Source organism: Salvelinus fontinalis, chromosome 11 (assembly GCF_029448725.1).
Source record: "Salvelinus fontinalis isolate EN_2023a chromosome 11, ASM2944872v1, whole genome shotgun sequence".
In the NCBI taxonomy this organism is placed as follows: Eukaryota; Metazoa; Chordata; class Actinopteri; order Salmoniformes; family Salmonidae; genus Salvelinus; species Salvelinus fontinalis.
This window is the reverse complement of record NC_074675.1, coordinates 51,808,234-51,832,448: the sequence shown is the minus strand read 5'-3', so window position 1 is coordinate 51,832,448 and position 24,215 is coordinate 51,808,234. Positions and strand designations below refer to the sequence as shown.

Sequence of the window (24,215 nt, the reverse complement as noted above, 5' to 3'; positions counted from 1 at the left end):
GTCTCCAACCTGCCTCTCTCACCTAGTCTCCACCCCGTCCCTCTCTCCCTTCCGTCTCCAACCTGCCTCTCTCACCTAGTCTCCACCCCGTCCCTCTCTCCCTTCCGTCTCCATCCCGCCCCTCTCACCTAGTCTCCACCCCATCCCTCTCTCCCTTCCGTCTCCATCCCGCCCCTCTCACCTAGTCTCCACCCCGTCCCTCTCTCCCTTCCGTCTCCAACCTGCCTCTCTCACCTAGTCTCCACCCCGTCCCTCTCTCCCTTCCGTATCCAACCTGCCTCTCTCACCTAGTCTCCACCCCGTCCCTCTCTCCCTTCCGTCTCCATCCCGCCCCTCTCACCTAGTCTCCACCCCGTCCCTCTCTCCCTTCCGTCTCCATCCCGCCCCTCTCACCTAGTCTCCACCCCATCCCTCTCTCCCTTCCGTCTCCATCCCGCCCCTCTCACCTAGTCTCCACCCCGTCCCTCTCTCCCTTCCGTCTCCAACCTGCCTCTCTCACCTAGTCTCCACCCCGTCCCTCTCTCCCTTCCGTATCCAACCTGCCTCTCTCACCTAGTCTCCACCCTGTCCCTCTCTCCCTTCCGTCTCCATCCCGCCCCTCTCACCTAGTCTCCACCCCGTCCCTCTCTCCCTTCCGTATTCAACCTGCCTCTCTCACCTAGTCTCCACCCCATCCCTCTCTCCCTTCCGTCTCCATCCCGCCCCTCTCACCTAGTCTCCACCCCGTCCCTCTCTCCCTTCCGTATCCAACCTGCCTTTCTCACCTAGTCTCCACCCCGTCGCTCTCTCCCTTCCGTCTCCATCCCGCCCCTCTCACCTAGTCTCCACCCTGTCCCTCTCTCCCTTCCGTCTCCAACCTGCCTCTCTCACCTAGTCTCCACCCCGTCCCTCTCTCCCTTCCGTCTCCATCCCGCCCCTCTCACCTAGTCTCCACCCTGTCCCTCTCTCCCTTCCGTCTCCAACCTGCCTCTCTCACCTAGTCTCCACCCCGTCCCTCTCTCCCTTCCGTCTCCAACCCGCCTCTCTCACCTAGTCTCCACCCCGTCCCTCTCTCCCTTCCGTCTCCATCCCGCCCCTCTCACCTAGTCTCCACCCCGTCCCTCTCTCCCTTCCGTCTCCATCCCGCCCCTCTCACCTAGTCTCCACCCCGTCCCTCTCTCCCTTCCGTATTCAACCTGCCTCTCTCACCTAGTCTCCACCCCATCCCTCTCTCCCTTCCGTCTCCATCCCGCCCCTCTCACCTAGTCTCCACCCTGTCCCTCTCTCCCTTCCGTCTCCAACCTGCCTCTCTCACCTAGTCTCCACCCCGTCCCTCTCTCCCTTCCGTCTCCAACCTGCCTCTCTCACCTAGTCTCCACCCCGTCCCTCTCTCCCTTCCGTCTCCAACCTGCCTCTCTCACCTAGTCTCCACCCCGTCCCTCTCTCCCTTCCTTCTCCATCCCGCCCCTCTCACCTAGTCTCCACCCTGTCCCTCTCTCCCTTCCGTCTCCATCCCGCCCCTCTCACCTAGTCTCCACCCCGTCCCTCTCTCCCTTCCGTATTCAACCTGCCTCTCTCACCTAGTCTCCACCCCATCCCTCTCTCCCTTCCGTCTCCATCCCGCCCCTCTCACCTAGTCTCCACACCGTCCCTCTCTCCCTTCCGTATCCAACCTGCCTCTCTCACCTAGTCTCCACCCCGTCCCTCTCTCCCTTCCGTCTCCATCCCGCCCCTCTCACCTAGTCTCCACCCCGTCCCTCTCTCCCTTACGTATTCAACCTGCCTCTCTCACCTAGTCTCCACCCCATCCCTCTCTCCCTTCTGTCTCCACCCCGTCCCTCTCTCCCTTCCGTCTCCATCCCGCCCCTCTCACCTAGTCTCCACCCCATCCCTCTCTCCCTTCTGTCTCCACCCCGTCCCTCTCTCCCTTCCGTCTCCACCCGCCCCTCTCACCTAGTCTCCACCCCGCCCCTCTCACCAGTTCTCCACCCCGTCCCTCTCTCCCTTCCGTCTCCACCCCGCACCTCTCACCCCTTCTCCACCCCGTCCCTCTCTCCTTTCCGTCTCCACCCCGCCCCTCTCACCAGTTCTCCACCTCGTTCCTCTCTCCCTTCCGTCTCCACCCCGCCCCTCTCACCCCTGCTCCACCCGTCCCTCTCTCCCTTCCGTCTCCACCCCGCTTCTCTCACCCCTGCTCCACCCCGTCCCTCTCTCCCTTCCGTCTCCACCCCGCTTCTCTCACCCCTTCTCCACCCTGTCCCTCTCTCCCTTCCGTCTCCACCCCGCCCCTCTCACCTCGTCTCCACCCTGTCCCTCTCTCCTTTCTGTCCCCACCCCGCCCCTCTCACCTAGTCTCCACCCCGCCCCTCTCACCTAGTCTCCACCCCGCCCCTCTCACCCCTTCTCCACCCCGTCCCTCTCTCCTTTCTGTCTCCACCCCGCCCCTCTCACCCCTTCTCCATCCCGCCCCTCTCTCCTTTCTGTCTCCACCCCGCCCCTCTCTCCTTTCTGTCTCCACCCCGCCCCTCTCACCCCTTCTCCACCCCGCCCCTCTCTCCTTTTGTCCCCACCCCGCCCCTCTCTCCCTTCCGCCCTCTCTCATTCCCTTTCTCTCATTATTTCCTTCATTAGCGTAAACAAACATCTTTGTGTTAATTCTCTATGGGTATCGCTCTGTGTCAGCATGTTTCCGTGAAGGAGAGAGAGGGAAAGTAGGAGGGTGAAAATTGGAATTAATTGTATTTTTCTTTGCTTAAACGCTAAATTCCAAGCGTGGCAAATGCACCAACACAGCGTTAGCTAGTTCGAGAGGGAGGGAGAGAGGGACAGGGGGAGACAGAGAGAGAGGGATGAAGGGAGAGATGTAGAAAGAGAGGTAGCTGATGGAGTGAATGTTTAAGCCTATGGGTGAAAGAGTAAGAAACAGCGATTTGCTTGAGATGCATTTTTGGGCTAGGTGTCCCGCTAGTTAATCTAACTGCACTGTCCGATTCACAGTAGCCATTACAGCGAAAGCATGCCATGCGATTGTTTGAGGACGGCGCCCCACATCAAAATATTTTTCCAACGGTACAGATTTCATAAATTCACAAATAGTAATTAAATATTCGCTTACTTTTTGAAGTCTTCCTCTGATTTGTCATCCAAAGGGTCCCAGCTACATCATGTGGTGTCATTTTGTTAGATAAAATCCTTCTTTATTTTAGTTTAGGTGCCATCGATTTGAGTAATCCACCTGTTCAGCTTGCAGAGAAAGGAATCCGAAAATCTACCCCTAAACTTTGTTTCAACAAGTCAAAATATGTTTCTATTTACTCCTTAGATACCCTAAAATGTAATTAAACTATAATATTTCTTACGGAAAGAAGTATGTTCAATAGGAAACTGATTTTAGCAGGTGCATTCTGTCTTCATGGCTCGCGCACACACATTTCCAAGATTGTGTCCCTGTACTAAAACTCATATTTCTTCTTCGTTTTTGAAGTTACAAGCCTGAAACATTTAACAAAAGACTGCTGACACCCTGTGGAAGCCATAGGAATTGTATCCTGGGAGATTTCTTTTGGATTTTCTCCTACCATATCTATTGTTATATTCTCCTACATTATTTTAACATTTCTACAAACTTCACAGTGTTTTATTTCCAATGGTACAACTTATATGCATATCCTGTCTTCAGGGCCTGAGCATCAGACAGTTTGCTTTGGGCATGTCATTCAGGCAGAAATTGAGAAAAATGGTGGCCTAGCCCTAAGAAGTTTTAAAAGGAGAGGGTGAGAGTGTATTATGTAGCCATGTTCATGTTCACTGGAGTGGAGTACTTCATCTAACATGATGAACGAGCTGTTGAGAACGTCCCCCACGCCTCCTTTCTCATGGATTGTAAACTGTGTGATGGACGTGTCCTCTGAGGTCATGTTAAGCACTGTGTTTCCCAAGGTAAAGCAGGTCAAAACAGACACAGACAAACACTGGAGTGTGTAGCCTGACCACATCCATCTCTCTCCCTCTCTACTACTCATGTCCACTTAGCCCTACCACATCCATCTCTCTCCCTCTCTACTACTCATGTCTGCTTGGTGCTCGCCTCATTTGAGTCTCATGGACAGCATGTGCTATATGAAGCTCACCACTACAAGGTAGTTTCATCTCTTACCTAGACCTAGGGGGTGGCAATGTGTGCAGGCTTTTGTTCTATCCCAGAGCTAACACCTGATTCGTCGAAGCAACGGATGCTTACAACCTCAATTGTCCAAATCAGGTGTGTTAGTGCAGAGTGTCTCTCCAGAACCCCAAGTGTAGAAGTTTGGCCTAGGCTAGGGGGCCTAACATAGGGGACTGGAATTGATGCTAGTCGTTTTACACAGTATAACATTGTACTGTTTAACTGACCCTGATTGCAATAGGTGAGGTTGCGCTTCTTACTAGGAAATTCATGTCTGTCAAATCTTTTGACATTTAAAAAACGTTTTTTAATAGTGTACTGGTCTCCCGCTAGTGTGATTGGTAAGGTTTGGCTACATGGGTCGTAGATAAGGATATCAGACCAAACCTTTAGAGTGTTAAACTACTGTATTGAATAGTGTACTGGTGTGATTGTTTAGGAGGATTATTCCTCAGACTGGTTGGTCCATAAGTCTCCCTGTCCGGGTTGTAAGTACGCTGGCTATTGGAATATATGCAATCTGGAGCCTGGAGGGAAGCAGGTTTAATTCATCGTTAGCTTCATTAGATCTACTTTCTGTTTCCTTTCTCGCACACCGCCAGTAACTATAGGTCAGTGCATCCCATGGTGGTCAGGCAGCTGCTAGTATCACTCTGAATTCATCTCTATTTTTACCTTGCTCTTTCAATTTCTCTTTCATTCTCTGTCTTTATCGCTCCCTCTCTCTCTCTCCCCCCTCTGTTGCGTTCTTACCTCCTTTCTTTCTGTTTCTTTTTTTTCTCTCTCCCTCTCTCCCATCTCTCTCTCTCTCTGTCTTACATCTCTCTCCCTCTCTCTCCCATCTCTCTCTCTCTCTCTCTCTCTCTCTCTGTCTTACATCTCTCTCTCCCATCTCTCTCTCTCTCTCTCTCTCTGTCTTACATCTCTCTCTCTCTCTCTCTTTCTCTCTCTTTCTCTGTCTTACATCTCTCTCTCCCATCTCGCTCTCGCTCTCGCGCTCTCCCTCCCATCTTTCTCTCTCCCTCTCTCTTTCTCCCATCTCGCTCTCTCTCTCCCTCTCTCTCCCATTACTCTCTCTCCCTCTCTATCTCTCTCTTTCTCTCTCTCTCTCTCTCCCTCCATTCTCTCTCTTGTCTCTCTCTCTCTTTCTTTCTCCAATCTCTATCTCTCTCTCCCATCTCTCTCTCTCCCATCTCTCTCTTTATCTCTCTCTCTCTCTCTCCCATCTCTCGTTCTCACTCTCTCTCTCGCTTTCTCTCTCCCATCTCTCCCTCTCTCTCTTTCTCTCCCATCTCTCGTTCTCCCATCTCTCTCTCTCTCTCTCTTTCTCTCTCCCATCTCTCTCCCATCTCTCCCTCTCTCTCTTTCTCTCCCATCTCTCGTTCTCCCTCTCTCCCATCTCTCTCCATCTTTCTATTGATCCACTTATAGTTTGTTTTACAAACTTTTACAAACTTTTCCCTCTTTCTTTCCCTCCTTCTTAAGTGGTTAGCTTCTATCCTGGGGAGTGTTCTGTCGCTTACCCAGCATGCTTTGAGAAGGGCCGAAGTGACTTCATGGAAATGGAAGTTTGGGTGAATTACTCTGCTGGCCGTTGACGTTAAGTCGTTCTCAGTGGACACTGACGTGGAGGCATCGAAGAGGTAGGAGGTTAAAGGTTGCTGTTTTGTTTTTTATTACAGATAATAGGAGTTGGTATTGTAATGCGGTATGTGTGATGATATGGATTTAGTGTTGTAGAGTTCACCGGTTATGGGGTTGGAGTAGGTGTGATGGGTTCTTAACCCTCAGCTACTCTGATATCAATGTGAAATAATCTACAGAGGATCTACTGTTTACAATACTGACTGGAACATGGGCTTTGTTTTTTGTGAATGTGAAATAATCTACAGAGGATCTACTGTTTACAATACTGACTGGAACATGGGCTTTGTTTTGTGTATCACACATACTGTGCCTTCAGAAAATATTCACACCCCTTGACTAATAAAGTCAGAGAGCTAACATTAGCTAGCTAACATTACAACATCAGATGAGGTAACTTTACTAACCTTACCAATTCGCTATAGTATTAACTGGTAACGCGTTAGTTGCTTACTGGACCCTGGTAATCTGTGTGAAATGTTAACTAGTTAACTAGCTAACAAACTAGCTACGATCTATGTACTAATGTTTTCCCTCTACAGTACGTGGTTCATTTTCAGAATGAGAGAATTAGGTGTAAATGAGGCGTTGCTTGTTAAACCTGTCTAGGACACACGTCCCGCAAGCGGCACACCCCCCCCACCCCCACTGAAAAGGCAGAGCCGCGAAATTCAAAAAAAATATTTTTTTAAAATATTTAACTTTCACACATTAAAGTCCAATACAGCTAATGAAAGACACAGATCTTGTGAATCCAGCCAACATGTCCGATTTTTAAAATGTTTTACAGGGAAGACACAATATGTAAAGATGTAAATCTATTAGCTAAAAATACATTAGCATAATCCACCATCTTTACTTTGTCCACCAACAACAGTAGCTATCACCAATTCGGCTAAACTAAGATATTGATAGCCCCTAACCAAGAAAAAAACTCATCAGATGACAGTCTGATAACATATTTATGGTATAGGATAGGTTTTGTTAGAAAAATGTGCATTTTTCAGGTAGATGGCATAGGTTACAATTGCACCCACCGTCACAAATGGACTAGAATAATTACAATGAGCAACGTGTTTACCTAACTACTAATCATCAAACATTTCGTAAAAATACACAGCATACACTAATCGAAAGACACAGATCCTGTGAATACAGACAATATTTCAGATTTTCTAAGTGTCTTACAGCGAAAACACAATAAATCGTTATATTAGCATAGCACATGTGCAAACATTACCCCAGCATTGATTCTAGCCAAAGAGAGCGATAACGTAAACATCGCCAAAATATATTCATTTTTTCACTAACCTTCTCAGAATTCTTCATATGACACTCCTGTAACATCACATTACAACATACTGTCACGCCCTGGCCTTATTATTCTTTGTTTTCTTTATTATTTTAGTTAGGTCAGGGTGTGACATGGGGAGTGTTTATGTTTTGTTGGTTTTGGGTGTTTATTTGGTAAAGGGGTTATGGGGTGAAGTATATGGTTTTGTGTTGAGTGTAGATGTCTAGCGTTGTCTATGTTGGTTAGTCATCTAGGAGAGTCTATGGTTACCTGAATGAGTTCCCAATTAGAGACAGCTGATTTCGGTTGTCTCTGATTGGGAGCCTTATTTAGGGTAGCCATAGGCTCTCATTGGTTGTGGGTAATTGTCTATGTGATACGTTTGTAGTCAGTGTGTGCACATCGTTGTTTTAGCTTCACGATCGTTTTCTTGTTTTGTTTAGTGTTTAAGTGTTTTTGTTTCGTGTGCCTTCTTCGTAAATAAAAAGGAGATGGCTTATTTTCCTAAAGCTGCGTTTTGGTCCGTCAATCCTCCAAACGATCGTGACAGAATTACCCACCATCGGACCAAGCAGCGGAAAACAAAGCAACAGCAGCAATGTCAAGACTCCTGGACGTGGGAGGAAATTCTAGACGGGAGAGGACCCTGGTCACAGCCAGGGGAATATCACTGCCCCAAGGCAGAGATGGAGGCAGCACGGCGACACGGGAGGAAGCCCAAGAGACAGCACAAAAAAAAATTTGGAGGGGGGCACTTGGAGCAGTCGGCGAAGTTGAGGGGTGAGTCTGAGTGGGTCGAGGAGTTATTGGACAGATTGGAGGAGAGTGAACGAAGGGGAGATTATGAGACATTCGAAGAGTTGTTGACGAAATTGGAGGAGAGTGAAGAGAGAGAGCTGTTGGTTTGGCAGAGTATGCAATGCATTCTCCCTGAGGAGCGTATTAGCTGTCCGATGCCACCTGTGTCAGTTCCTCGTACTCAGCCTGAAACTTGTGTTAAAATTCCGGAACATTTGATGCCGGCTATACACACCAGGTCTCCAGTACACCTTCACAACCCGGTGTGTCCTGTTCCTACTTTTTGCACTCATCCTGAGATGCATGTCCCCAGCCCTGTACCACTAGTTCCGGCACCAAGCACTAGGTCTAAGGTGCGTCTCCAGAGCCCTTTACGCACTGTTCCTGCTCCCCGCACTAGCTTTGAGGTGCGTGTTTCCAGCCCATTACCACCAGTGCCTACACCACGCATCAAGCTTCCTGGGTGTCTCCAGAGCCCTGTTCTTCCTCCACGTACTAGCCCTGTGGTGCGTGTCTCCAGCACATTACCACCAGTGCCTACACCACGCACCAAGCCCTCTGTGTGTCTCCAGAGTCCTGTACGCACTGTTCCTTCTCCCCGTACTCGCCCTGATGTGCGGGTCTTCAGCCCGGTACCACCAGTACCGGTACCACGCACAAGGCCTATAGTACGCCTTGAGAGTCCAGTGTGCCCTGTTGTTGCTCCCCGCACTAGCCTTGAGATGCGTGTCCCTAGCCCGGTACCACCAGTTCCGGCACCACGCACTAGGCCTAATGTGCGTCTCCAGGGTCCAGTATGCCCTGTTCCTTCTCCCCGCACTAGCCCTGAGAAGCGTGTTCCCAGCCCGATACCACCAGTGCCGGCACCACGCACTAGGCCTAATGTGCGTCTCCAGGGTCCAGTATGCCCTGTTCCTTCTCCCCGCACTAGCCCTGAGATGCGTGTCCCCAGCCCGGTGCCACCAGTCCCGGCACCACGCACCAGGCCTACAGTGCGCCTCAGCCGGCAGGAGTCTGCCGTCTGCACAGCGATGACTGAACTGCCCGTCTCCCCAGCGCCATCTGAGCCATCCGTCTCCCCAGCGCCATCTGAGCCATCCGTCTGCAATGAGCCTGCAAAGCCGCCCGTCTGCCATGAGCCTGCAAAGCCGCCCGTCTGCCATGAGCCCACTGAGCCGTCCGCCAGACAGGAGCCGCTAGAGCCGCCAGCCAGACAGGAGCCGCTAGAGCCGTCCGTCAGACAGGATCTGCCAGAGCCGCCAACCAGACAGGATCTGCCAGAGCCGCCAACCAGACAGGATCTGCCAGAGCCGCCAACCAGACAGGAGCAGCCAGATCAGTCAGCCAGCCATGAGCAGCCAGATCCGTCAGCTAGCCATGAGCAGCCAGATCCGTCAGCTAGCCATGAGCAGCCAGATCCGTCAGCTAGCCATGAGCAGCCAGATCCGTCAGCTAGCCATGAGCAGCTAGATCCGTCAGCTAGCCATGAGCAGCCAGATCCGTCAGCTAGCCATGAGCAGCCAGATCCGTCAGCTAGCCATGAGCAGCCAGATCCGTCAGCTAGCCATGAGCAGCCAGATCCGTCAGCTAGCCATGAGCAGCCAGATCCGTCAGCCAGCCATGAGCAGCCAGATCAGTTAGCCAGCCATGAGCAGCCAGATCCGTTAGCCAGCCATGAGCAGCCAGATCTGTCAGCCAGCCATGGGCCGTCCCTCAGTCCGGGGCTGCAGTCCCTCAGTCCGGAGCTGCAGTCCCTCAGTCCGGAGCTGCAGTCCCTCAGTCCGGAGCTGCCATTCCTCAGTCCGGAGCTGCCCCCTACCCTGGAGCTGCCCCCTACCCTGGTGCTGCCCCTTACCCTGGTGCTGCCCCTTACCCTGGTGCTGCCCCTTACCCTGGTGCTGCCCCTGACCCTGGTACTGTCCCTGACCCTAGTACTGCCCCTGACCCTGGTACTGCCTCTTACCCTGGTACTGCCCCTTAGTCCGGAACTGCCCCTGAATGCAATGGGGTTAAGGTGGAGGGGGGTCGTTTGGAGGAAGCCTAGGAGGTGTTTAGGTACTGTGGTGACGTGGGGACCGCGACCAGAGCCGGAGCCGCCACCGTGGATGGAAGCCCACCCAGACCCTCCCCTAGACTGTGTATGGTGCGCCCGGAGTTCGCGCCTCAAGGGGGGGGTTATGTCACGCCCTGGCCTTATTATTCTTTGTTTTCTTTATTATTTTAGTTAGGTCAGGGTGTGACATGGGGAGTGTTTATGTTTTGTTGGTTTTGGGTGTTTATTTGGTAAAGGGGTTATGGGGTGAAGTATATGGTTTTGTGTTGAGTGTAGATGTCTAGCGTTGTCTATGTTGGTTAGTCATCTAGGAGAGTCTATGGTTACCTGAATGAGTTCCCAATTAGAGACAGCTGATTTCGGTTGTCTCTGATTGGGAGCCTTATTTAGGGTAGCCATAGGCTCTCATTGGTTGTGGGTAATTGTCTATGTGATACGTTTGTAGTCAGTGTGTGCACATCGTTGTTTTAGCTTCACGATCGTTTTCTTGTTTTGTTTAGTGTTTAAGTGTTTTTGTTTCGTGTGCCTTCTTCGTAAATAAAAAGGAGATGGCTTATTTTCCTAAAGCTGCGTTTTGGTCCGTCAATCCTCCAAACGATCGTGACACATACATATACAGTTTGTTCGAAAATGTGCATATTTAGCCACCAAAATCATGGTTAGACAATGAGAAAAGTAGCCCAGCTGGTGAGAAAATGTTCGTGCGCCATATTAGACAGTGATCTAGTCGTATACATAAATACTCATAAACGTGACTAAAATATATAGGGTGGACAGCGATTGATAGACAATTTAATTCTTAATACAATCGCGGAATTACATTTTTAAAATTAAACTTACTTTTGAATACAGTTTGCGCCAAGCGAAGCTAAGTCAAAAAAAATGGCGTCCTAAGCCACTAACATTTTTCGACAGAAACACGATTTATCATAATAAATTGTTCCTACTTTGAGCTGTTCTTCCATCAGAATCTTGGGCGAAGCATCCTTTCTTGGGTATAATCGTCTTTTGGTGGAAAGCTGTCCTCTTGCCATGTGGAAATGCCAACTGCGTTCGGCATGAACTGGAACCTTGCCCAGAGATTCACAGCGTCTCAGAAATAAATGTCCCAAAATCGCACTAAACGGATATAAATTGCTATAAAACGCTTTAAATTAACTACCTTATGATGTTTTTAACTCCTATAACGAGTAGAAATATGACCGGAGAAATATAACTGGCTTCACTAGTGCTTGGAAAAACAGTGGGTCGGTATCCTCTGCGCGCATGACGCACCAAGAAAAGAGCTCCTACATACAGGGTTTTTTCATTTATAGTGCCTGTGACTGTGCAATCGACACCATTCAAATCGTCATCATGTAAAGGCATCCAGGGGAAGACGTAAGCAGTGTCCATATACTCATAGGAATAACAGTGGCCTTAAAACTGACTCCAGAACAGAGGCCAAAATTTCTGAAATCTGACTCCATGTCAGGGAAATTGCTGTAGAATGAGTTCTGTTCCACTTAGAGACAAAATTTCAACTCCTATAGAAACTATAGACTGTTTTCTATCAAATAATAATAATAATAATAATATAATAATATAATATATAATAATAATATATAATATAGAGTTGAAAGGAACACCACACACACTCCCTATTTCTCACTTTTTCAATACAGTGGATAAAAGGGGTAAGCTAGGTGTATTCTGCCTGAAAGAGATCAATTATGCCAACAAAGGGTATCATGCTCTGCTGGCACATTGTAGAACAGATATCCACAGGCAGAAAGTGTACAATGTAATAATGTACAGTGTAGCCCCAAAATATTGCTTTTGTTGTCTTGAACCTGACAGTAGCGTGTGTGTGTGTGTGTGTGTGTGTGTGTGTGTGTGTGTGTGTGTGTGTGTGTGTGTGTGTGTAGGGGGATTATTATAATTTTTTTATTCAATGAACGTTATTTTTGCATGCATGTAGCCTTGTGCACTTGATTGATGTTTACTATAGTCACTCTATTATAGTAAACCATCATGTTGTATTAGTAACCCATCATGTTGTTAGTAAACCATCATGTCATATTAGTAAACCATCAATTTGTATTAGTAAACCATCATGTTGTTAGTAAACCATCATGTTGTTAGTAAACCATCATGTTGTTAGTAAACCATCATGTTGTATTAGTAAACCATCATGTTGTTAGTAAACCATCATGTTGTATTAGTAACCCATCATGTTGTTAGTAAACCATCATGTCATATTAGTAAACCATCATGTTGTATTAGTAAACCATCATGTTGTTAGTAAACCATCATGTTGTTAGTAAACCATCATGTTGTTAGTAAACCATCATGTTGTTAGTAAACCATCATGTTGTTAGTAAACCATCATGTTGTTAGTAAACCATCATGTTGTATTAGTAAACCATCATGTTGTGTTAGTAAACCATCATGTTGTATTAGTAAACCATCATGTTGTTAGTAAACCATCATGTTGTGTTAGTAAACCATCATGTTGTGTTAGTAAACCATCATGTTGTATTAGTAAACCATCATGTTGTGTTAGTAAACCATCATGTTGTTAGTAAACCATCATGTTGTTAGTAAACCATCATGTTGTTAGTAAACCATCATGTTGTTAGTAAACCATCATGTTGTTAGTAAACCATCATGTTGTTAGTAAACCATCATGTCATATTAGTAAACCATCATGTTGTATTAGTAAACCATCATGTTGTGTTAGTAAACCATCATGTTGTATTAGTAAACCATCATGTTGTATTAGTAAACCATCATGTTGTATTAGTAAACCATCATGTTGTGTTAGTAAACCATCATGTTGTTAGTAAACCATCATGTTGTTAGTAAACCATCATGTTGTTAGTAAACCATCATGTTGTTAGTAAACCATCATGTTGTTAGTAAACCATCATGTTGTTAGTAAACCATCATGTCATATTAGTAAACCATCATGTTGTATTAGTAAACCATCATGTTGTGTTAGTAAACCATCATGTCATATTAGTAAACCATCATGTTGTATTAGTAAACCATCATGTTGTATTAGTAAACCATCATGTTGTGTTAGTAAACCATCATGTTGTATTAGTAAACCACCATGTTGTGTTAGTAAACCATCATGTTGTTAGTAAACCATCATGTTGTTAGTAAACCATCATGTTGTTAGTAAACCATCATGTTGTTAGTAAACCATCATGTTGTTAGTAAACCATCATGTTGTTAGTAAACCATCATGTCATATTAGTAAACCATCATGTTGTATTAGTAAACCATCATGTTGTGTTAGTAAACCATCATGTTGTATTAGTAAACCATCATGTTGTTAGTAAACCATCATGTTGTGTTAGTAAACCATCATGTTGTGTTAGTAAACCATCATGTTGTTAGTAAACCATCATGTTGTTAGTAAACCATCATGTTGTATTAGTAAACCATCATGTTGTATTAGTAAACCATCATGTTGTTAGTAAACCATCATGTTGTGTTAGTAAACCATCATGTTGTTAGTAAACCATCATGTTGTTAGTAAACCATCATGTTGTATTAGTAAACCATCATGTTGTTAGTAAACCATCATGTTGTTAGTAAACCATCATGTTGTATTAGTAACCCATCATGTTGTTAGTAAACCATCATGTTGTGTTAGTAAACCATCATGTTGTTAGTAAACCATCATGTTGTTAGTAAACCATCATGTTGTTAGTAAACCATCATGTTGTTAGTAAACCATCATGTTGTATTAGTAAACCATCATGTTGTATTAGTAAACCATCATGTTGTTAGTAAACCATCATGTTGTTAGTAAACCAACATGTTGTATTAGTAAACCATCATGTTGTATTAGTAAACCATCATGTTGTTAGTAAACCATCATGTCGTGTTAGTAAACCATCATGTCATATTAGTAAACCATCATGTTGTGTTAGTAAACCATCATGTCGTGTTAGTAAACCATCATGTTGCGTTAGTAAACCATCATGTTGTGTTAGTAAACCATCATGTTGTGTTAGTAACCCATCATGTTGTGTTAGTAAACCATCATGTTGTTAGTAAACCATCATGTTGTTAGTAAACCATCATGTTGTGTTAGTAAACAATCATGTCGTGTTAGTAAACCATCATGTTGTTAGTAAACCATCATGTTGTGTTAGTAAACCATCATGTTGTGTTAGTAAACCATCATGTTGTGTTAGTAAACCATCATGTTGTGTTAGTAAACCATCATGTTGTTAGTAAACCATCATGTTGTATTAGTAAACCATCATGTTGTGTTAGTAAACCATCATGTTGTTAGTAAACCATCATGTTGTTAGTAAACCATCATGTTGTTAGTAAACCATCATGTTGTTAGTAAACCATCATGTTGTTAGTAAACCATCATGTTGTTAGTAAACCATCATGTTGTATTAGTAAACCACCATGTTGTGTTAGTAAACCATCATGTTGTGTTAGTAAACCATCATGTTGTGTTAGTAAACCATCATGTTGTATTAGTAAACCATCATGTTGTTAGTAAACCATCATGTTGTTAGTAAACCATCATGTTGTTAGTAAACCATCATGTTGTATTAGTAAACCATCATGTTGTATTAGTAAACCATCATGTTGTTAGTAAACCATCATGTTGTGTTAGTAAACCATCATGTTGTTAGTAAACCATCATGTTGTTAGTAAACCATCATGTTGTTAGTAAACCATCATGTTGTATTAGTAAACCATCATGTTGTATTAGTAAAACCATCATGTTGTTAGTAAACCATCATGTTGTGTTAGTAAACCATCATGTTGTTAGTAAACCATCATGTTGTGTTAGTAAACCATCATGTTGTTAGTAAACCATCATGTTGTGTTAGTAAACCATCATGTTGTTAGTAAACCATCATGTTGTGTTAGTAAACCATCATGTTGTATTAGTAAACCATCATGTTGTGTTAGTAAACCATCATGTTGTTAGTAAACCATCATGTTGTGTTAGTAAACCATCATGTTGTTAGTAAACCATCATGTTGTTAGTAAACCATCATGTTGTGTTAGTAAACCATCATGTTGTATTAGTAAACCATCATGTTGTATTAGTAAACCATCATGTTTTTAGTAAACCATCATGTTGTTAGTAAACCATCATGTTGTGTTAGTAAACCATCATGTTGTTAGTAAACCATCATGTTGTATTAGTAAACCATCATGTTGTGTTAGTAAACCATCATGTTTTTAGTAAACCATCATGTTGTTAGTAAACCATCATGTTGTGTTAGTAAACCATCATGTTTTTAGTAAACCATCATGTTGTTAGTAAACCATCATGTTGTGTTAGTAAACCATCATGTTGTATTAGTAAACCATCATGTTGTTAGTAAACCATCATGTTGTTAGTAAACCATCATGTTGTTAGTAAACCATCATGTTGTGTTAGTAAACCATCATGTTGTATTAGTAAACCATCATGTTGTGTTAGTAAACCATCATGTTGTGTTAGTAAACCATCATGTTGTTAGTAAACCATCATGTTGTATTAGTAAACCATCATGTTGTGTTAGTAAACCATCATGTCGTATTAGTAAACCATCATGTCGTATTAGTAAACCATCATGTTGTTAGTAAACCATCATGTTGTATTAGTAAACCATCATGTTGTTAGTAAACCATCATGTTGTATTAGTAAACCATCATGTTGTTAGTAAACCATCATGTTGTATTAGTAAACCATCATGTCGTATTAGTAAACCATCATGTTGTTTTAGTAAACCATCATGTTGTTAGTAAACCATCATGTCGTATTAGTAAACCATCATGTCGTATTAGTAAACCATCATGTTGTTAGTAAACCATCATGTTGTATTAGTAAACCATCATGTTGTTAGTAAACCATCATGTTGTATTAGTAAACCATCATGTTGTTAGTAAACCATCATGTTGTTAGTAAACCATCATGTTGTATTAGTAAACCAACATGTTGTTAGTAAACCATCATGTTGTTAGTAAACCATCATGTTGTTAGTAAACCATCATGTTGTTAGTAAACCATCATGTTGTTAGTAAACCATCATGTCGTATTAGTAAACCACCATGTCGTGTATATGAGTTGGTTGTGTAAAAGACATTGGTGCCAACATATAATCTGGGTCAAAATATTAGGTGTTGTGCAGGTAACACACACATCCCCATTAATTTTACGAAAAGGGAGGATTCAAATTCATATTCATGTAGATTTACTGTGGTTTACCCAATAGAAGTTAATTTTTTTTTACATGAATCGGGTAAAGTTGGTCATCATTTTACAAGCCCAGTGGCACGGCTGGGAGGAGAAACCTCATTTCCAAAAGTTGTTAGTGGTCAAAACCATTCGTTTTTGGGACAGGGGTGTCATCAAAGCTGTGTTGCATTCATTATGTCATAGACAATTTTTTAAGATACCAGCTCTCCCTACAAGCCACATCATTGCTCCGCCCGGTGCTCTCTCTAACCTTAATCGTCTCTCTGCATCATCATTGCTCCGCCCGGTGCTCTCTCTAACCTTAACCCTCTCTCTGCATGATCATTGCTCCGACCCGGTGCTCTCTCTAACCTTAACCCTCTCTCTGCATGATCATTGCTCCGACCCGGTGCTCTCTCTAACCCTCTCTCTGGATCATCATTGCACCGCCCGGTGCTCTCTCTAACCTTAACCCTCTCTCTGCATCATCATTGCTCCGCCCGGTGCTCTCTCTAACCTTAATCGTCTCTCTGCATCATCATTGCTCCGCCCGGTGCTCTCTCTAACCTTAACCCTCTCTCTGCATGATCATTGCTCCGCCCGGTGCTCTCTCTAACCTTAACCCTCTCTCTGCATGATCATTGCTCCGCCCGGTGCTCTCTCTAACCCTCTCTCTGGATCATCATTGCACCGCCCGGTGCTCTCTCTAACCTTAACTCTCTCTCTGCATGATCATTGCTCCGCCCGGTGCTCTCTCTAACCTTAACCCTCTCTCTGCATGATCATTGCTCCGCCCGGTGCTCTCTCTAACCCTCTCTCTGGATCATCATTGCACCGCCCGGTGCTCTCTCTAACCTTAACTCTCTCTCTGCATGATCATTGCTCCGCCCGGTGCTCTCTCTAACCTTAACCCTCTCTCTGCATGATCATTGCTCCGCCCGGTGCTCTCTCTAACCTTAACCCTCTCTCTGCATGATCATTGCTCCGCCCGGTGCTCTCTCTAACCTTAACCCTCTCTCTGCATGATCATTGCTCCGCCCGGTGCTCTCTCTAACCTTAACTCTCTCTCTGCATCATCATTGCTCCGCCCGGTGCTCTCTCTAACCCTCTCTCTGCATGATCATTGCTCCGCCCGGTGCTCTCTCTAACCCTCTCTCAGCATCATCATTGCACCGCCCGGTGCTTTCGCTAACCCTAACCCTAACTATTCTCTTCTCTCTGCATCATCATTGCCCCGCGGCTCTCGGCTGTTGTAATTGGGAGAGTCATTTTTATCTCTAATGCCAGAATGTTCCTTCACCTCCCTCCACCCCTTCTTCCGCCCCTCCCTCCATCCCTGGTGATTTAATTGGACAGGGCAGGAGGCCACAGCACATACTGGCAAGGTAACTAGCAGCCGTGCCGGATCCTAACAGCCATATCTGTAATTGGCTGTTGAGAGGGATGGGGGCCATTAGATGGGCGACACACACACACACACACACACAATGACTCAGACAAGTACAGTATAGGCATGCAGAACCAATCACAAACAGCTACGAAGACACATGTACACACACACACTTCATACAGAGCTGTCCTCGTTTGCAACTCTGTAAATTATCCATGAGGGCAATTGACCACACTTCAGATGAAGTTGCCCAGGTACTTTGTAGCGGAGTTCAATGTAGCACTACAATGGGGAAGAGAGAGATGGAGAGAGAGAGAGAGAGAGAAAGAGAGAGGCTGCATTCACAGCTCAATGCACACTGTTGTAAATGGAAGTAGGACCTTGTGTAAGGCTTCCATCACCCGTCATCCAGTCAGATCACTCAGAGTATTTAAGATCTCTGTTGTTGCGATAGTGGCTTTTGTTTCTCTCTCGCTTCTTCCAGTCTTGATAACTACTGCCATGTCTAAATACTCCCTCTCTCAATTCTATTCAATTTAAGGGAAACGTATGTTTACATTGCCAAAGCAAGTGAAATAGATAATAAACAAAAAGTGAAATAAACAATCAAAATGAACGCTAAACATTACACTCACAATGTTCCCAAATAATAAAGATGTTTCAGATATCATGTTATGTCTATATACAGTTTTGTAATAATGTGCAAATAGTTAAAGTATAAAAGGGAAAATAAGTAAACATAAATATAGGTTGTATTTACAATGGTGTTTGTTCTTCACTGGTTGACCTTTTCTTGTGGCAACAGGTCACAAATCTTGCTGCGGTGATGGCACACTGTGGTATTTCACCCAATAAATATGGGAGTTGATCAAAATTGGATTTGTTTTTTAATTTTTTGTGGGTCTGTGTAATCTGAGGGAAATATGTGTCTCTAATATACATTTGGCAGGAGGTTAGGAAGTGCAGCTCAGTTTCCACCTCATATTGTGGGCAGTGTGCACATAGCCTGTCTTCTCTTGAGAGCCAGGTCTGCTCTCAAGAGAAGACAAAAGGTGGCCTTTCTCAATAGCAAGGCAATGCTCACTGACTCTGTACATAGTCAAAGCTTTCCTTAACTTCTTGCAACTATAGGGGGTGCTTTTTCGCATTAGCATAATTAACTCTACAGATTAAACTGCCTAGTACTCAATTCTTGCTCGTACAATATGCATATTATTGTTATTATTGGATAGAAACACGCTCTAGTTTCTATAGTCGTTTGAATTATGTCTCTGAGTGAAACAGAACTCATTCTACAGCACTTTTCCTCCCAGTGTGTGAGATTTAGACATCTTGGCCTCTGGTTCCAGATCAGTTTTTAAAGTCTCTGTTAATCCTATGAGATACAAACACTGCCCACGCCTTCCACTAGATGTCAGTAAGTGATGACAATTTGAATGGAGTCTATTGCGCAATCATAGGCTCTATAAATGACCAAAGACCGGAAGTAGGATTCCTTTGGAGTCTGCGCTCAACGCAAGAAGGATATCTGACTGGCCTTTTTCCAAGTCTTGGTTTAGCCAGTAATATAGCGTCGGTCATGTTTTTACTCGTTATAGGTGTTAGAAACATCATAATGTAGTTAATTTAAACCGTTTTATAGCAATTTATATCCGTTTAGTGCGATTTTGAGGCATTGCTTTGTAATAGACTTTGAAGCTCCGGGCACGTTTAGGGGTCCCGGTCGTACGTTAGTGAGCATTTCGACGGACAAGTGGACATCTTTGGACCAAAAGAAGATTAGACCCAAGAAAGGATTCATTGCCCAAGAATCTGATGGGAGAACAGCTCATAGTAAGAACAATTTATGATGATAAATCGTGTTTCTGTCGAAATATGTTACACGCTTATGCTGCCATTATGTTTGCTATAGCTTCGCTTGGCGCAACCTGTATTGAAAAGTAAGGATAATTTAAAAATGTAATTCAGCGATTGTATTAAGAATTAAATTGTCTATCAATCGCTGTCCACCCTGTATTTTTTAGTCAAGTTTATGAGTATTTATGTATAAGACTAGATCACTGTCTAATATGATGCACGACATTTTCTGACCAGCTGACCTACTTTTGTCATTGTCTAACCATGATTTTGGTGGCTAAATATGCACATTTTCGAACAAACTCTCTATGTATGTTGTAATATGATGTTACAGGAGTGTCATCTGAAGAATTCTGAGAAGGTTAGTGAAAAAATTTATGTATTTTGGCGATGATTACATTATCGCTCTCTTTGGCTTGAATCAATGCTCTGGTAATGTTTGCACATGTGGTATGCTAATATAACGATTTGTTGTGTTTTCGCTGTAAGACACTTAGAAAATCTGAAATATTGTCTGTATTCACAGGATCTGTGTCTTTCGATTAGTGTATGCTGTGTATTTTTACGAAATGTTTGATGATTAGTAATTAGGTAATACACGTTGCTCTATGTATTTATTCTAGTCAGTTGTGACGGTGGGTGCAATTGTAAACTATGATATCTACCTGAAATATGCACATTTTTCTAACAAAACCTATCCTATACCATAAATATGTTATCAGACTGTCATCTGATGAGGTTTTTTCTTGGTTAGTGGCTATCAATATCTTAGTTTAGCCGAATTGGTGATAGCTACTGGTGTTGAGAGAAAATGGTGGACAAGAAAAATTGTGATTTTTGCTAACGTGTTTAGCTAATAGATTTACATATTGTCTCTTCCCTGTAAAACATTTAAAAAATCTGAAATGGTGGCTTTATTCACAGGATCTGTATCTTTCATTAGGTGTCTTGAACTTGTGATTTAATGATATTTAGATGCTACTATTTAATTGTGACGCTATGCTAGCGATGCTAATCAGTGTGGGGGGGGGGGGGGTGGGGGGTGCTCCCGGATCCGGGGTAGAGGCTCGTTAGAGGTTAAATTTGGGTCAGTCACAGTGGTCAGGCATTCCGCCACTGTGTACTCTCTGTTTAGGGCCAAATAGCATTCTAGTTTGCTCTGTTTTTTTGTTAATTACTTGACACATTGGAAATCTTTTTGTTTTCTCATGATTTGGTTGGGTCTGTGTTGCTGTCCTGGGGCTCTGTGGGGTGTGTTTGTGTTTGTGAACAGAGCCCCAGGACCAGTTTGCTTAGGGGACTCTTATCCAGATTAATCTCTCTGTAGGTGATGGCTTTGTTATGGCAAGTTTGGGAATCGCTTCCTTTTAAGTGGTTGTAGAATTTAGCGTCTCTTTTCTGGATTTTGATCATTAGCGGGTATCAGCCTAATTCTTCTCTGCATGCATTATTTGGTGTTTTACGTTGTGTACTGAGGATATTTTTCAATTTCTCAGTTTGGTGTTTGTCCCATTTTGTGTATTCTTGGTTGGTGAGCGGACCCCAGACCTCACAACCATAAAGGGCAATGGTTTCCATGACTGATTCAAGTATTTTTATCCAGATCCTAATTAGCATGTCAAAAGTTATGTTCCTTTTGATGGCATAGAATGCCCTTCCAGCCTTGACTCTCAAATCATTCACAGCTTTGTGGAAGTTACCTGTGGCACTGATGTTTAGGCCGAGGTATGTATAGTTTTTTGTGTGCTCTTGGGCAACGGTGGCTAGATGGAATTTGTGGTGCTGACGACTGGACCTTTTTTGGAACACCATTATTTTGGTCTTACTGAGATTTACTGTCAAGGCCCAGGTCTGACAGAATCTGTGCAGAAGATCTAGGTGCTGCTGTAGTTCCTCCTCGGTTGGTGACAGAAGCACCAGATCGTCAGCAAACAGTAGACATTTAACTTCAGATTCTAGTAGGGTGAGGCCGGGTGCTGCAGACTGTTCTAGTGCCCGCGCCAATTTGTTGATATATATGTTGAAGAGGGTGGGGCTTAAGCTGCATCCCTGTCTCACCCCACGGCCCTGTGGGAAGAAATGTGTGTGTTTTTTGCCAATTTTAACCTCACACTTGTTGTTTGTGTACATGAATTTTATAATGTCGTATGTTTTTCCCCCAACACCACTTTCCATCAATTTGTACAGCAGACCCTCATGCCAAATTGAGTCGAAGGCTTTTTTGAGATCAGCAAAGCATTGGTTTGTTTGTTTGTCAGTTAGGGTGTGAAGGGTGAATACGTGGTCTGTCGTATGATAATTTGGTAAAAAGCTAATTTGACATTTCCTCAGTACATTGTTTTCACTGAGGAAATGTATGAGTCTGCTGTTAATGATAATGCAGAGGATTTGCTCAAGGTTGCTGTTGAAGCATATCCCACGGTAGTTTTTGGGGTCAAATTTGTCTCCACTTTGTGGATTGGGGTGATTAGTCCTTGGTTACAAATATTGGGGAAGATGCCAGAGTTGAGGATGATGTTAAAGAGTTTTAGTATTATCAATTTCAACCAATTGGAATTTGTTGTCTGTATATTTGATCATGTCATTGTTTTTGGTTGGACAGGTGTCTCAATTTCTTTCTAGGATTTTTGCATTCTTCATCAAACCATTTGTCATTGTTGTTCATTTTCTTTGTTTTTCTATTAGTGATTTTTTGATTTCATAGGGAGGCTGAGAGGTCAAATATACTGTTGAGGTTTTCTACTGCTAAGTTTGCACCTTCACTATTACAGTGCAACATTTTGTTCCAGGAAGTTGTTTAAGAGGGATTGAATTTGTTGCCTAATTGTTTTTTTGGTACGTTTCCGAACTACATTTTTTCCATCTATAGCAATTCTTAATGTTACTCAGTTACTTTGCCTTTGATGCCTCATGATTGAGTTTTGCTCTGTTCAAGTAGACTGTAATTATGCTGTGGTCTGATAGGGGTGTCAGTGGGCTGACTGTGAATGCTCTGAGAGACTCTGGGTTGATGTCAGTGATAAAGTAGTCTTTCTCTCTCTAACTTTCTCTCTCTCTCTGTCTCTGTCTCCCTTTCTCTCTGTGTGTCTCTATACATATATATATATATATATATAAATATCTCCTCATGTCTCACAACTGTCTAATTACGCAGCATTATTCAGAGGCCTTTCTCCCTCTCTCGTTTCCTCTCTCCCTCTCATTCGGGAAAATTGCCTAATCAACAAAGATGGTGTCAATTAATTTCCACTCTTTGTTTGTGGTAATGAGAGTAAACTGTGTCTGTGGTGATGAACTGTTCTTATGATAACAGGCCAGGTTGACATCCTTTTATGTTTGTTGCCACTGCAGCGGTTTTCAATTCACTGTTATGATGAATTGGGGGCATTTTTATTCTCCTTCCATGTCTCTCTCTGTCTTCCTGTCTCTTCTTTCTCTATCTTCCTCTCTCTTCTCTCTATCTTCCTCTCTCTTCTCTCTCTGTGTTCCTCTCTCTTCTCTCTCTGTCTTCCTCTCTCTTCTCTCTCTGTCTTCCTCCCTCTTCCTCTCTCTTCTCTCTCTATCTTCCTCCCTCTTCCTCTCTCTATCTTCCTCCCTCTTCCTCTCTCTTCTCTCTCTATCTTCCTCCCTCTTCCTTTCTCTTCTCTCTCTGTCTTCCTCTCTCTTCTCTCTCTATCTTCCTCCCTCTTCCTCTCTCTTCTCTCTCTATCTTCCTCCCTCTTCCTCTCTCTTCGCTCTCTATCTTCCTCCCTCTTCCTCTCTCTTCGCTCTCTATCTTCCTCCCTCTTCCTCTCTCTTCTCTCTCTATCTTCCTCCCTCTTCCTCTCTCTTTTCTCTCTATCTTCCTCCCTCTTCCTCTCTCTATCTTCCTCCCTCTTCCTCTCTCTTCTCTCTCTATCTTCCTCCCTCTTCCTCTCTCTTCTCTCTCTATATCCTCCCTCTTCCTCTCTCTTCTCTCTCTATCTTCCTCTCTCTTCTCTCTCTATCTTCCTCCCTCTTCCTCTCTCTTCTCTCTCTATCTTCCTCCCTCTTCCTCTCTCTTCTCTCTCTATCTTCCTCCCTCTTCCTCTCTCTTCGCTCTCTATTTTCCTCCCTCTTCCTCTCTCTTCATCTTCCTCCCTCTTCCTCTCTCTTCTCTCTCTATCGTCCTCCCTCTTCCTCTCTCTTCTCTCTCTGTCTCTCTCTCCTCTCTGTCTTCCTACTTTCCTCTCTCTCATTCTCTCATCTGTTCCTCTCCCTCTCTGTCTGGGGGCGATGAGAAAGCGTCTCCTCAGCCCTTTTGAGTGTAGGAGAAGGAGGAGACAGCCTGCGTTAGTTTAGCATCCCACTCTGTTACTACTGTCGGGCAGACAGACACAAACACAGACACACACAGACAAACACACACACTTACACGCACATACAGACACACACACACAGACACACACACAAGAGGAAAGGTGCACTAAAACAAGGCGTGGACATGGTTATTTTTTTAAATGAATTGTATTTTATCTTTTCTCTTTCAGCCACATCTTCAGTCTCCTCTTCTCACATATTTGACTATGTCATTCTCATGTATCTCTGTGCAAAGGCCCCTCGGAGATAGGGCATGGGGGCAGACTTTAATCTATGTGGCTTGTACTATGTTCGTTTATTAGACCGAATGACACTCGTAGGAGAGGCCAGATTTAGTTCTAATGAGATGAGATTCATATCCATTATGATGTTCTATTCTACCTTGGTAACGAACTGAGAGGATGGGCTGAGAGGGGTTGAGAGGAGGGGCTGAGAGGAGGGCCTGAGTGGAGGGGCTGAGAGGAGGGGCTGAGAGGAGGGGCTGAGAGGAGGGGCTGAGAGGAG

General features: G+C 44.2%; 1 protein-coding gene across 1 annotated transcript in view; it reads left to right on the top strand.

Moving 5' to 3' along the window:
* The window catches only part of arap2 (ArfGAP with RhoGAP domain, ankyrin repeat and PH domain 2), a gene marked incomplete in the record, with an annotated part of 210,876 nt that overhangs the window by 67,640 nt on the left and 119,021 nt on the right, over positions 1–24,215 (top strand).